The sequence below is a fragment of the Lissotriton helveticus genome, chromosome 2_1 (genome assembly GCF_964261635.1).
Source record: "Lissotriton helveticus chromosome 2_1, aLisHel1.1, whole genome shotgun sequence".
NCBI lineage: Eukaryota > Metazoa > Chordata > Amphibia > Caudata > Salamandridae > Lissotriton > Lissotriton helveticus.
Window position 1 is genome coordinate 763,158,437 of NC_136059.1, and position 15,036 is coordinate 763,173,472.

Genomic DNA, 15,036 nt, shown 5'->3' on the forward strand with positions numbered 1-15,036 from the left:
ACATATTCATCCCCAGACCTTATTTTTCTCTATCCTACTGGGATTTATTGCTGTCTAAATACAGAAAAGTCATATGTCACATGTGTAATCCTTCCCACATGAGAATAGTTGTGACTGCATATTATATACGGAATTCTTGTGCAAAATACAAAATAGTAACAGATCCACTGTGCAAAAATGTGCATAAATGTGCAAATAAGCTTGGAAAGTGCAAAACCAAATGATTGACTCTATCTATCAATATTGTTAACAATAATAAACCAACATTTGGATAAGATTGTTAAAAGCATATAAAAAGCAATTTAAGAGATTATATCATCATATTGGTAAAATAAGTGCAGAAAGGAGGTAATAAAAAATATATTATTTACACAAAAGCATTCTCAGAGATATTTACATATATTACCACGGGAAATTCATTTTTATATCTACTCATTTTTTTAAGTACTTGATATTAGGGAACCTATATATCAAGACCCAGGTGTGAATGCATTAATCCCAAACCAATATTTTGCAATAATCTGTTGAATCAGAAAGTGGAATATAGGGGAAATCTAGAGATCCACAAAAAGTTATGCATTTCTTAAGTGTTATTTAACCCATTGGGCCATTTACTGTCAAACTCTAATATCATCTTTGTTTCAAGTTGACGTAACTGGCGCTCACTATTTCCACCTCTACGTGATTTGGGAATTGCCCCTATAATAACATATTGCAAACAGGCAACGTCATTGTTGTGACTTCTCTTAAAATGACGTGCCACAGGATATGCGGGGTCACTGTGTAGAATGGCACGCAGATGTTGTAAAATCCTTACATGCACCTGCAGCTCGGTACTTCCAATGTAGTTCAAACCGCAAGTGCATGTAAGGACATACACAGCATATTCTGTTTTGCAGCTGTAGCTCCCAGAAATTACCACATCTCGCGTGCTAAAAGGAGTTTGATAGTGAGTAGTGTTTGCCCCAAATTTGCAAGCTCTGCAGCTACTGCATTTTCGGAATCCCTGTGCTGGTTTAAGCCACATTTTGTTCAAAGTTGTCTCAGAACTACTTTTATCTAACACTACACCCATATTTTTCGCTCTTCTGAAGGTGATAGAAGGGGTACTAGGAAGCCTGGGACTAAGAACAGTGTCTGTTAACAAAATTGGCAAATTTTTCTTGAGAATGGCCCTGATCTTTTTTTCTTCATTACAAAATGTTGTTATCAGTCTGGGATTATTTTTATTTTTAGTCCCCTCCCTTGTGGCCAAATCTGATCCCTCCACCGCAACATTAGATTCACTAGGTTTGAAAAGGCTTTCTCTTGGTCTTACTTTTGCCTTTTCCAAAGCTTGTTGTAGTAATCTGTCTGAGTAGCCACATGCTTTTAGTCTCACAATCATTTCTTTGAGGCGATAATCAAAATCCATATTAGTACTGCATAGATGTTTTAGCCTCAATATCTCCCCATATGGAATACTGGCTATTAAGTGTTTCGGATGCAAACTAGTGCCGTGGAGAGTGGCATTTCCAGCAGTGGGCTTTCTATATAATGTTGTTTCTATTCTTTCCTCTTTGATGTAAACCTTCACATCTAAAAATTCCACACTTGTTTTATTAATGTGTGATGTGAAGTGGAGGTTAAGGGAATTCTGGTTGATCTCATCCACAAAAAGTTATGGGCCTCTGATCTATCCCCTTGCCATAGGATAAAGATGTCATCTATATATCGAAGATAACAAATTATCTTCTCATTGACCCATGTCTTATGCTGTATTTTCAGGACCTGTTCCTCCCCCCAGCCTACGTGTAAACACGCATAGCTGGGGGAGAAACAGGAACCCGTCGCCACTCCTCTTAGTTGTTTATACAATTCCTTCCCAAAGAGGAAAAAATTGTTATTTAAACACCACTCAATAAGTTTGATAATAGCCTTATTATGCTGATGGTATTCACACGGTCTGTTCGATAAAAAATATTCAGCAGCAGCTATTCCCTGAGCATGATTGATGCTCGTATAGAGAGACTCTACATCTAATGTGATGAGCCACATATCATCACTCCAACAAAGATCTTTAATTTTTTCCAAAAATCACTTGTATCTTTCACATAACTAGGCAATTTCTTAACCAAGCCTGCAAAAAGAAGTCAATATATTGGCTCACTTGTTCTCCAGCGCTTTTGATAGCCGATATAATTGGTCTTCCAGGTACAGGTGATATTTCTTTACGGATCTTTGGGATCAGATATAAAATAGGGAGGACCGGGAACTCATTGTTCATAAATGTGAATTCATCTCTTGAAATCAGTCCCTCCCTACGCCAACGTGCTAGCAGCTTGTGTAGAGTCTCTTTAGCTTTGGCGTATTCTTTATGTGTTGTTTTTTCATAACACTTGCTGTTGCTTAGTATATATATTCCAAGGTATATTGAAGTATGAGTGGGTGTTTGAGTGTCTGAATGGATGATTTAGTAGGTGTGTGACTGACTGTATAGGTGAGTGTTAGAAATGGGATTTCTGGCTAGCTGAGACTTGCGCCAAAGCGAGACAGAAACCATCACTCTAGTCAGGATAAGGGAGTTACACTTTTAAAATAACCGCTTCTCACCCCCTTGGTAGCTTGGCACGAGCAGCCAGGCTTATCTTAGAGGCAGTGTGTAAAGCATTTGCACTTAACCAACAGTAATACAGTGTAAGCACTACAAAAGGACAATACACCAGTTTAGAAAAATATCTGATATTTTTATATACTTAAAACAAGACCAAATATGATAATAATCCACGATACAGTACTTTAGAAATAGTTAATTTGCAAGAAGTGTTTAAATTGTAAAAATACGTTGAAAACCCAGTTCGTACGAGTCGGTAGCTCGGTCTGAGCCTATTGCGATGCTGAAAAATAACAGAATCTTGCAGTTCTAGCTGACCACTTCGGTATGGGCCAGCAACAGTGTGAACAGACTCGTTAACAGTACCTTTCTTAGTGCGGCTCACACGGAGGTGAGAGTCGGTCTTGGCATCCGTCACGGTTGCGATGCAAAGTGGAAGCGGTGTACAGTGCGGTGTCCTCTCGATGAGGTGTGAGCAGCGGTGCGGTTACGATCATCCAGATGGTGTCGGTGAGACCAAGGTTTGCGGTGCAGGGAGAGACGGTGCTCGATGCTATGCTGGCAGGTTGCGATGCAGGTGACAGAGCCGGTCGTGGTGCCCGTCAAGGTTACGGTGCAAAGAGGAAGTGGTGCAGGGCACTGTGTCCTCTCGATGCGGGGCAGGCAGCGGCTCAGTGACGATTGTGCAGACGGCGTCGGTGAGACCGAAGCTTGCGGTACAGGGCAAGACGGTGCTCGATGGGGTGCTGGCAGGTTGCAATGCAAACGACAGAGCCGGTTGGCGGTAATTGGCGGTGGCCAAGCCGGACAGCTGTGCGTGACGAGGCGGTCACGGGTGTCAAGCCAGCGGCGATTGTGTCAGTGAGGCCAGGCCAGTGAAGTGAAGCGAGACATTACAGGCTGAGGTACCTCTCGATGCGGGGCAGTCAGCCGCTCGTTGCCGATCGTGCAGATGGTGTCAGTGAGACCAAGGCTTGTGGTGCAGGGCCAATAGGTGTGGCCTGTGGTGCCTTCAGGACACAAGGTATGCAACGGAGTCGGTTGCTGTTCCCTCTTCTCTGTGGCAACTGAAACAAGGGTTCCAGGAGCGGTACTCAGAGGTTGGTGAAGAATTTGCAGTCCCTGAGACATCTTAACAGGAGGCCAGCTCGGTTTCAGGCCCTTGGAGATACTCAGCACAAGTAGAGAAAGTTCAGTCCAGTCTTTTCACTGCCCAAAGCAGAAGCAACAGCTTCAGGCCAACCCAACAGAGCAACAACACAGCAAAGGGGCAGTACTCCTCCTGGCAGCTCTTCCAGCTCTTCTTCTTGGCAGATTCCTTGATTCCAGCAAGTTCTAAAGTTCAGGGGTCTGGGACCCAGAATTTATGTCCAGAAATCCTTTGATCCTTCAGGCAGAGGGTGTCTGTGCCCGGCCAGAACCAGTTGGGCCTTCTCTGATGTGAATTCCTGGCAGGAGGTAGAGCCGGCGTTTGTCAGAGGCAGACCAGGCCCTTTGAAGTACAAGAAAATCTCCTCCCCCTTCCCCCATCGTAGCCCAGCTCTGGTCAGCCCTTTCCTGGCCTACCTAGTCCATCTCATGCTCCTCTGGTGCCCCAGCCTTCTGTCGTCCAAAACCCAGACAGGCAATCCACATTCCAGCAGGCACACAGGATGACTGAGCAAGAAAATACCCACTTTCTAAAAGTGGTATTTTCAAACGCAGAATGTAAAAATCACCTTCACTAACAGATGCATCTTTAGATTCTGAGTTCAGGCATACTAAATTTTATTTTTTTACCGAATTCCCTGGGCCAGTTATGTTTATAAGATGTTATAAACAAACCTTCCATTCTATCCTATGGGGAACTGGTAGCCTTGCAATAGTGAAAAACGAAATTTGCTGTAATTCACTATGACATACCACACATACCAGGGCATGTCTTTATTAGTCTGTTAGTTGGTGTGTAAGCGGCTGCATGGCTACATGAGTGCCCATATGGATTATTTATTGGTTGTCTGAGTATCGATATGGGTGCCTAAGTGTCTTTGTGGGTGGGTGAGGGGTGTGTGACTCTGTGCATAGATATGTGAGTGGTCGTTTCACTGACTGTATGGGTTCATGAGTACATATGGAAACAGCTGTATGGGTGGGTGAGTGTGTGTATGGGTGTGTATGTGAGTGAATGGATGTCTCAGTGGTGCATGTGTGAGTAATTACATATGTTTTAAAGTAGTATATGTGAGAGTTGGAGTATATAAATGACTATATGTGAGAGTGAGTGATTGCAAGAATATCTGTATGGATGATTGTGTGTTTCTATGAGTGATTGTTTAAGAGAGTATGTATATGTTATTATCTGTATAAATAAGTGCAGTGATGTGTGTATGACTGTATAAGCAATGAAATGGATGTGTGATAGTTTCTTTGCATGACTGATCAGGTGTATAAGTAACTCTTTGGGTGAGTGGCAGTGTGTGAGTGTCTATAAGGGTGTATGAGTGGATATATCAGTGGCTGTATAGACAAATGACTGTGTGTATGAGTGACTGTATGAGTTAGTGGGTGGATGTTTGTGTAGAGATATAAATCACTGAGCAGGTACGTACTAACTGCTTTTGGTCTGTGTATGGTTTCGATATTGGTGGTCTGTATTTTAGAGTGGGTGTATGAAAGGTTTTATTGGGGAATAAGGAGGTGCATCAGATGATCACGTGGATGATGTCATCAGTGATGTCATTTGAGATGTCATCAGTGATGTCATCAGTGATGTCACTGAGGATGTCATATGTGACGTCATCAGCAGTGCATTGTTGGGGCGCAAGTTAGTTAGGTCTACTAACTATAACAGCTGTTTTTCTTTGGCTTTGTACGAGTGAAATCTTCAACTAACTATAATGTCCCTGAAACCTATGGTTTTTTCAGTGAATTTCTAAGGTTTTTTAAATGCTAATTTCTAACTATAATGTCCCTGAAACCTATGTTTTTTTCAGTGAATTTCAAGGGTTTTTTAAATGTTAATTTCTAACTATAACGTCTCTGAAACCTATGGTTTTTTCAGTGCTTTTCTAAGGTTTTTTAAATACTAATTTCTAACTATGCCTACAAAGGTAGGACATGTGAAGAAAGAGGAAGAAAAACACAGAAAGAAGCAAGACAAATGCAGAAAGAGGCAACATAAGTCCAGAAAGACGAAGAAAAGTGCAGGAAGAAGAAGAGAGGTGCAGAAAGAACCAACAGAGGAGGAGAAAGTCCTCCTGTGCCCCCAACGTTTTGCTGATGGGTACTGGTGGTAACTGACTCTGGCCTAGAGCCAGTGCTATGCTAAAAGACACTTAGAATACAGTGAAAACACCTACATACACTAGGGAATTCTATGCGTTGCGGTACCCCTGTGATTGTCATGACCTCCTCTGTATTTGCCAAGAGTTAATGCCTGGGTCATTGCATGAGTAAATCAGTAGTGACTGGATGATTAAAGCCCTACAAGGAGATTGCATGGTGATTTTGTAAGTGCTTGAGTTTTGGCACAGTATTTGGATAAGCACATAGGATTGGCTGGGTTATTGGAGGACTGCATAGCTAGTACCAGAGAGATTACTGGACTGCATAGGTGGTCCTCACAGTATTGTTGCAGCGCATGTGTTAGTGACTGGGTCATTGCGAAGAGTACATGGGTACTGAGTGGATAATTAGAGTACTGCAAGGAGAGTGCGTGGTGAATTTATAAGTGCTTGGATATTGGAGAAGGGTTTGAATTAGTACATGGTAGTGGCTGGGTGACTGGAGGAGTGCACAAGGAGTGACAGTGTGATTCCGGGACTGCGTGGTTACTACCTGGGGAACTGAAGGAGCAAATGAGAAGTGTGTAAGTGGGTACAGGACTGTATGAGTAGGGCATATGGGATTGTAACAGTAATCAGTTAGTGCCTGGATCATTGCATGAGTACACAGCTACTGACTGAAAGGTTACAATACTGCAAGGAGAGTGCCTGAGTGAATTTATAAGTGCTTGGGTATTGGCGGAGTGTTTGGATTAGAACATGGTAGTGGCTGGGTTACTGGAGGACTGCATGGGGAGTGACAGGGTGATTCCTGGACTGCACCGGTCCTACCAGAGGAATTGAAAGAGCAAATGAGAAGTGTGTAGGTGGTTAGCGGACTGCATGGGTAGTACACAGGTATTGTAGCAGTGCATGTGTTAGTGCCTGGACCATTGCATGACTACATGGGTAGTGACTGGATGATTAGAGTGCTGCGAGAAGGGTGCATGGTGAATGTAGAAGTGCTTGGGTTTTGGTGCAGTGATCGGATATGTACATAGTGCTGGCTTGGTGATTGGAGGACTGCATAGGTAGTACCAGGGAGTTTACTGGACTGCATAGGTAGTCCTCAATGGGTTGCAGCAGTGCATGTGTTAGTGACTGGGTCATTGCATGAGTACATGGGTAGTGATTGGATGATTATAGTGCTGCAAGGACAGAGTATGGTGATTTTTTAACTGCTTGGGTTTTGGTAGAGTGATTGAATAAGTACATAGTGCTGCCTGGGTGATTGGAGGAGTGCATGGGTAGTGACAGAGGAATTTCTGGAGTGTATGGGTACTACCTGGGTAATTGGAGGAGTGAATCAGTAGTGTGTAGGTAGTTAGAGATCTACATGGGAAGTGCTTAGGGGATTGTAGCAGTGCATGTGTTAGTGCCTGGGCCATTCCATGAGTACATAGGTACTGAATTGAAGATTAGAGTACTGCAAGGAGAGTGCATGGTGAAGTTATAAGTGATTGGGTTTTGGTGGAGTGATTGGATAAGTACATGGTACTGGCTGGGTGATTAAAGGAGTGCATGGGTACTGACAGGGTGATGGCTGGACTGCATGGATAGTGATCAGGGTATTTTAGCAGTGCATGAGTTAGTGCATGGGTCATTGAATGAGAGCATGGGTACTGACTGGATGATTAGAGTACTGCAAGGAGAGCGCATGGTGAATTTATAAGTGCTTGGGATTTTGGCGGAGTGATTGAATAGGTACAGACATGTCACATCAGTCCCCCTCCCTCCCTTCACCACACTGCAAACGCGCCCCTGGGAGGTTTTATGTTGGGGGAATAATTCCCCTTGAATCCTGAGGGTCCCTGGGGGCCAACGAGCCCACCAGGGACCTCCAGTAAGTGCCACAGAGCTGCGTTGCAGAGAGGTGGTCCGAGGCCACACCCCTTTGAACACCTCTCTGCAACACAGCTCTGTGGTGCTTACTGAAGGTACCTGGTGGGCTAGTTGGACCCAGAGACCCTCAGAATTCAAGGGCACTTACAGCCTGATTTATCATTCTCCCGTTTTGCGAGCCCCTAATAGCGATTCATAAGGAATCGCTATTAAGGACTTGCAAAACGGGATTCATGTAGAAATTGCATAAAAAAATGCGATTCCTACACATTCCTTATTTGCGATTAGCAAATTGCTAATCGCAAATAAGGAATAACTCCCCATTCATTCCTATGGGCCTAAAGGCTCATAGGAATGAATGGGGAGTTATTCCTTATTTGCGAATAGCAATTTGCTAATCGCAAATAAGATAGCGATTTCAAGGGTGCCAGGGGTGTCCAAAGGACACCCTGTAGCACCCCTGAAATGTAATCTACATTGGTGTTGCGCACACACATGTCCAAAGGACATGTGTGTGTGTAACATGCAACTTAGAAAAATGCATTTAAATGCATTTTTCTAAGTTTTCGCTATTTACCACGAGGTTTGACCTCGCGGTAAATAGCGGCCCAAAATAGCGATTTCGGTATTTTAAAATGGTTCATGAATTGCATTTAAGGAATCTCAAACAGAGATTCCTTAAATGCAATTCCTCGCAAATATGCGAATTCTTTAATAGCGAATTTTGCATTTGGGATGATGAATCCCAAATGCAAAATTCGCATTATCAGAATCTGGCCCTTTGCGAGCGCAATTAAGCTTGATGAATCAGGCTGTTAATTCCCCAACTTAAAACACGCCTAAGGGTGCGTTTGCACACTTGTCACATAAGGCCCCGACCCCTTCCTTCACCACTGTGAAAAAGCACCCTGTGGTGCGTTTTTAGATAGGAGATTAAATCCCCTTTAATTCTGAGGGTCCCTGGGGGCCAACTAGCCCATCAGGCACCTCCAGTATGTGCCACAGGGCTGCCTTGCAGAGAGGTGGTCCGAGGCCATGCCCCTTTTACACCTCTCTGCAACACAGCTGTGTGGCGCTTACTGGAGGTACCTGGTGGGCTTTTTGGCCCCCAGAGACCCTCAGGATTCAAGGGGACTTAATCCCCTAATTTAAAACACGCCACGGGGCTCATTTGAACAGTGGTGCAGGGAGGGGGCAGGGCCTGATGTGAAAAGTGTGCAAAGACACCCTGCGGCACGTTTTAAGTTAGGGGATTAAGTCCCCTTGAATCCTGAGGGTTCCTGGGGGCCAACTAGCCCACCAGGAACTTCCAGTAAATGCCACAGGGCTGCGTTGCAGAGAGGTGATCTGAGGCCACGTCCCTTTTTACACCTCTCTGCAACGCAACTCTGTGGCACCTACTGGAGGTACCTGGTGGGCGAGTTGGCCCCAGGGACCCTCAGGATTTAAGGAGACTTAATCCCCCAATTTAAAACTCCCCACAGGGCGCGTTTGCACACTTCTCACATCAGACCACGCCCCCTCCCTGCGCCACTGTACAAACGCACCTGTGGCATATTTTAAGTTGGGTGATTAAGTCCCCTTGAGTCTTGAGGGTCCCTGGGGGCCAACTATCCCACCAGGTGCCTCAGTAAGCACCACACAGCTGCGTTGCAGAGAGGTTTAAAAAGGGGCATGGCCTCGGGCCACCTCTCTGCGACCCAGCCCTGTGGCACATACTAGAGGTACCTGGTAGGCGAGTTAGCCCCCAGGGACTCGCAGGATTCAGGGGGAATTAATTCCCCACCTTAAAACGTGCCACGTGGCGTATTTGCAGAGTGGTACCTTTTTTGGGAGGGAGTTTCATGGCCCCCCTTCCCTTGGCCACTTCTGGCCCCGGGGCCCCATCCCCGGGGCCTTGCACCCTTTAAAAAAAAAAAGTATTGGGAGGGAGACCGCATGGCCCCCCTCCCACGGCTAAATATGACCCCGGGGACCCCATCCCCTGGGGCCTGACCATCCATTTTAATTTATTTTTTTCCTGAGAGGAGCAGCGGGCCCCCCTCCTCAGGCCAATTATGGCCCTGGGTACCCTATCCCCCGGGGCCGGCCTGCCTTTTTTAAAATTAAAAGAAAAATGTATTTAACAGGGGCCACTTCTAGTCCCAGGGACCCCAGTCCCCGGGGTCTGGCCATTCTGTTGGGGATCGTGGGGGGAGTCCCAATGCCCCCACAGTCCCTGCCGGCTTCCCGCCTCCTGCGGGAGCCGGCATTGCTTTTCCACACGGGGAGCTGCTGACATGCAGCTCCCCATGTGGAAAAGCAATTCTGCTTTGGATTTTGGAAGCAAGAGCAGGATTCCCTGCTCTCGCTTCCAAAATCCAAAGCAAGTGTGCTATGACAGGGTGAGAGCCATGCTCCTGCCCTGTCATAGCAAACAGCAGTGTCCCGGGGGTGGGCACCCTGGGACACTACAGGAGCCGGCCCTGGGGGTGGCGGTCCCCAGGGCCATCAAAGGCTCCAGGAGATGGGCCGCGCGGCACCACTCCCAACGTTTGCAACGCCCAGGGAAGGTGGTGGTCCCCGGGGCTCAGGGGTCCGTAACGGATCCCCGCATTTACATAGTTAGTGCCCCGGGGAGGTGGTGGTCCCCGGGGCATGTGGCTGGGCTCGAGCCACCCCACACAGGTAATTTATTTTTTAAATGAGAGCCCTGGGGAGGTGGGGTCCCTTGGGCTGCAGGGGGTCTACGTGCTCCTTGCGGTTTTATTATCCTTGCCCTGGGGAGGTGGTGATCCCCGGGGCGTGTTAGGGTGACTCAAGCCCCCCCACACACATTATTATTTTTTAAAATAGAGCCCCGGGGAGATGGCAGTCCGCGGGGCTGCTGGGGAGCTGCGTGCCCCCGCAAAAAATAAATGAAGCCCCGGGGAGGAGGCTGTCCCGCACTATACATTTTTTGCATGCCCCCGGAACCTGTCCCACCCAGGAGCTTAAAAATAAAGAAGCGTGGGAGCCCGCGCTACATTTTTGCCAAGTCACAAGATGGCTGCCAACACTTCCTGGTTTGGAGTGTTGATAGCCAATTAGAATAAAGCTTGTGATCGGAAGGGGTCGCGACTCCACCACGGCCATAGATATCGAAACTTTTATTTTTGAATTTCTCAGCAAATACTGAACGGATTTACATCATTTAAAAAAAATGTCCGCTTTCTGAACCGAGCACTACCTTCTTGCCAAATTTGGGGTAATTCCGTTCAGCAGTTCGGGCTGTAGCCTGTCTCAAAATTTCCTATGGAAATTAACATGGGGAAAATGCATGTTGGGACCCCCCTTTTTTCTCAGCCCCCCCTTGACGAATCACCCCCAAACTTTCAGGATAGGAGCTGACCTGGAAGGACTTTTTTTGGGTGCATTTCATGAAGATTTGCCAAACGATGTCAACGTTTTTTTTTTATATATTTATTTTTATTGAAAATTTTTAACACAAAACAGCAAGGCAAAAGGAAACATCATTTACAGTACTGACTCCAAGACGGGGAAGGAAAAACATCATATCACAGTCCATAATCAAGGCAGTTAAGGAAAGGAGGGGGGGGGAGAAGGGAGAAATCCATGACAGAACATATGTAAGACGATATTGGAAGGTAGGCTCAGGGAGATAACGGAACATCTGGGATATCTAGTACAGGTGGTGTGCGTATATATGTCCGCGGTACTCATTCCAGGGTCCCCACACTCTACTCCATTTTCGGGGTTTACCACGGGCTAGGTATACCGTCTTTTCCCTGAACATGCACCAGTCCATGTTTTCCTTCCATGCCGCAACCGTGGGCGCCCTCGGGGATCCCCACAACTGGGCAATATCCCTTTTAGCAATCATGGCCCCCAGGGTTACCCATTGCGTCTGAGCTATATTATGATCAGTTGGTTCCCACACGTTCAATAGACAGCGCCTGGCTTCCGGCCGAAGAGTAATCCCCATAACTTCATCCATCACATCATGTACCTCACTCCAGTAGGCAGAGACTTCACAACATTCCCAAATAATGTGGAGGAATGTCCCCACCTGCCCGCAACCACGTTTACACAGACCATCTTCAGAGAAACCCATGTGAATCAAACGAGGGCCTGTGACGTAAATCCTATGCAGAATCTTAAGCTGGATCAACCGGAGAAGAGCTGGGGTCGCAACCTCCTTTGGGGAGGAGATCGCAGACTGCCAGTCTTCGTCATCCAGTTCAAGTCCGTCACGGGTCACCGGGCAGTAGCCATCTATCCATAGCGAAAGCAGGGTGTGGTGTGGGGCCATATATGCCATGATTAATAGCTCCCAGGTGGGACGCCCAGTAGTAGCGCTTTATATCCAGGAGGGCGATACCCCCGTCGTACCACGGGAGCGTCAGCTTAGCAAGAGAAATACGCGGTCTGCCGTCCCAGATCAGCTGTCTTTGAAGGTCCTCGATCGCTCGGAAATAGCTAGCGGGGATGATATCATAGGCATTCTGAAGAGCATAAAGAAACCGAGGTAAAGACATAATTTTAAAGAGCGCGGCACGACCTAAAGGTGAAAGTGGGAGCCTTCACCAGCTCGCGACATCCTGTTTCAGACGCAACAAGGGCGGGAGAAGATTTTGTCGATAACGAGTTGTCGGGTCCAGGGAGATGTAAACACCCAGGTATTTGAACCCTGCGTGAGCTATCTGAATGGGACAGTTACGCGGGAGAGAGGGAACCTCACCCGAGAGGACATATGAATAGGATTTCGTCCAATTGATAATGAGGCCCGAATTTCTACCGAACGAGGCCAAAACGTCACATAGTACCATCAGAGATGTTCGCGGCGATGTCAAATACAATAGAATGTCATCCGCGTAAAGCGAAATACGATCCTAAAAGGAAGGAGACCCCCGAATACCCTTCATCGAAGCCTCCCATCTAATCCACGCGGCAAGGGGCTTGAGGGCCAGAGTGAACAAGAGTGGCGATAAAGGACAACCCTGACGAGTCCCCCTCTCAAGAGAAAAGGGAGCCGACACTCGACCATTGACAACAGTTTGCGCAAGGGGGTCCTCGTAGAGCAGCCTAACCCAACCAATAAAACCCGGTCCGAAACCAAACTTAACTAACACGGCCCACAAGTATGACCATTCAATAGTGTCAAAGGCCATCGTGGCATCCAGAGACGCCAAGATGGCCGGCTCACGCAACGTCGACGCCCTCGCGAGAACACCATGCAAACGCCGAAGATTAAGAGCGGTGTTCCTGTGCGGAATGAAACTGGATTGATCCGGATGGATCAAGTCGCCGATAACAGTGATTAGTCTGTTTGCCAGGATCTTCGCCAGGATCTTAGGCTCGGCGTTCAAGAGGGATATTGGACGGTACGATGCACACCTGTCTCTGGGCTTTCCCTCCTTGTGAATGACCACAATGGTCGCTAAACGCTGATCACGAGGGAGAGAGCCACACTCCCGGGACTCATTAAACATATCTCGCAGATAGGGAGCATCTCTATCAGGCCTCAACTTGTAGAGTTCAATAGGTAGGCCATTAGGACCCATCGCCTTCCCCGAACGCAGCGAACGAATCGCAAGAGCCACCTCATCAGCAGTTATTGCAGAATCAATCAGCTCTCTGTCCGCGTCAGAGAGACGCGGCAAAAAAATATCTCGTAGTAAAAGATGCGAATCCTCCTCAGGTCTGTCAGACACTGAAGAGTACACCATCTGAAAATGATCCGCAAACTGCCGAACAATCTCTATAGGATCAGACACCCGAACATCACCAGCCGTCTCAATCACGGGTACTACTCTACTGGCTCTATCCCTCCTGTCCAGCCACGCGATTAATTTACCGGCCTTATCGCCAACATCATATAGGCGTCCCTGCTGTTCCCTACTCATAGCTTTGGCTGCGTCAGTGACCAATGTCTTGTTTTCAAGCTGTTTCAACCGCAGGACGTGCGTCACAGCACCGGTGACCCCACGCTCAGGCTCGAGTTCTAAATCAGAGATCTCCGCCTCAATCTTAACTACCTCTTCTTCTCTCTGTTTCTTGACACTTGCTATTAATGACAGGGCCTGGCCCCTGAGAACCGTCTTAAAAGCCTCCCTGAGAGATATAGCCGAGGAGACCGACCCCTCGTTTTCCAGAAAATACTGATCAATAGATTTCACCAAAGCTGTACGAGTCTTGGGGTTCCAAAAGTACCAGGGGTTAATCGGAGCAACACGGCCCTCCATCTCAGAACCCAGCTCCATCCTAAGCCATAACGGGGAGTGATCGGAGATACCACAGGCCAGATGTTTAACCTCAGTGACAGAGGGGGCCTGTCCCGCGGGTACTATGAAATAATCAATCCTGGAGAGGCTGCCGTGTGCACCAGAAAGAAAGGTATATTGGCGCTGAGTAGGGTGTAACGATCTCCAGCAGTCGATCAGACCCAGGGTGTCCAGGAAATCAGACAACCAATTATGTGCATTCCCAAGGTCCCTGGGCGGGTGTCGATCTAGAAGACCGGAGACAACCGCATTGAAATCACCACCGATAATCAATGATCCCTCGGGAAGGGACAGAAGAACCGGCCCCAGGTCTGAAAAAGTAGATGACTGAAGGCCAGGCGGAACATATACAGAGACCAGGGAAATGGTCCGGCCCTCGCACCTACCCGTGATGGCAACATATCGCCCTCTGTCATCGAGTACAGTGGCGCCAACTTCAAGCGGGAGAGAAGTCTTAAGCAGGATACCAACACCCCTAGATCCAGAGGAAAACCCAGCATGCGCGATCAGACGGTAGCCCCTTCTGTTCATAGCTCGGCAGGTGTTACCAATCAGGTGTGTCTCTTGAAGGAGAACTACATCTGGGGAGAGACGTTTATCCAGCTGTAACACAACCCTACGTTTTTTCCGATCTCCCAAACCATTCACATTCCAACTCATCAATTTCAACTCCCTACCCCCCATCCCGGAAAGAAAGGAAGATCCAACCCCTGGTAGAATACAGCACTTCGTTCAAAAAGGATAGATATAAGTTGCCTTGCATAAAAAACACACTATACCCAACGAAACCCCTCCAACCCCCCCAAAAACAACCAGTTACAATACCCCCCACCCAGCACCCCTGCGTAAAACCAGAAAACCACCCAAACTTGCAGTGTGCCTGTCGCCCCCCATCAAACTAAGCTACAAGAAGAAACACAGAGGAGGAAAAGGACCCTCTACTGACCCCGCAGCCCCCGTAATATAATAATCAAGTCAATTGTCAAAGTCATCGAACCACAGTTCGAGGTCAGCACAAGACCTCAGGACTCCGTCC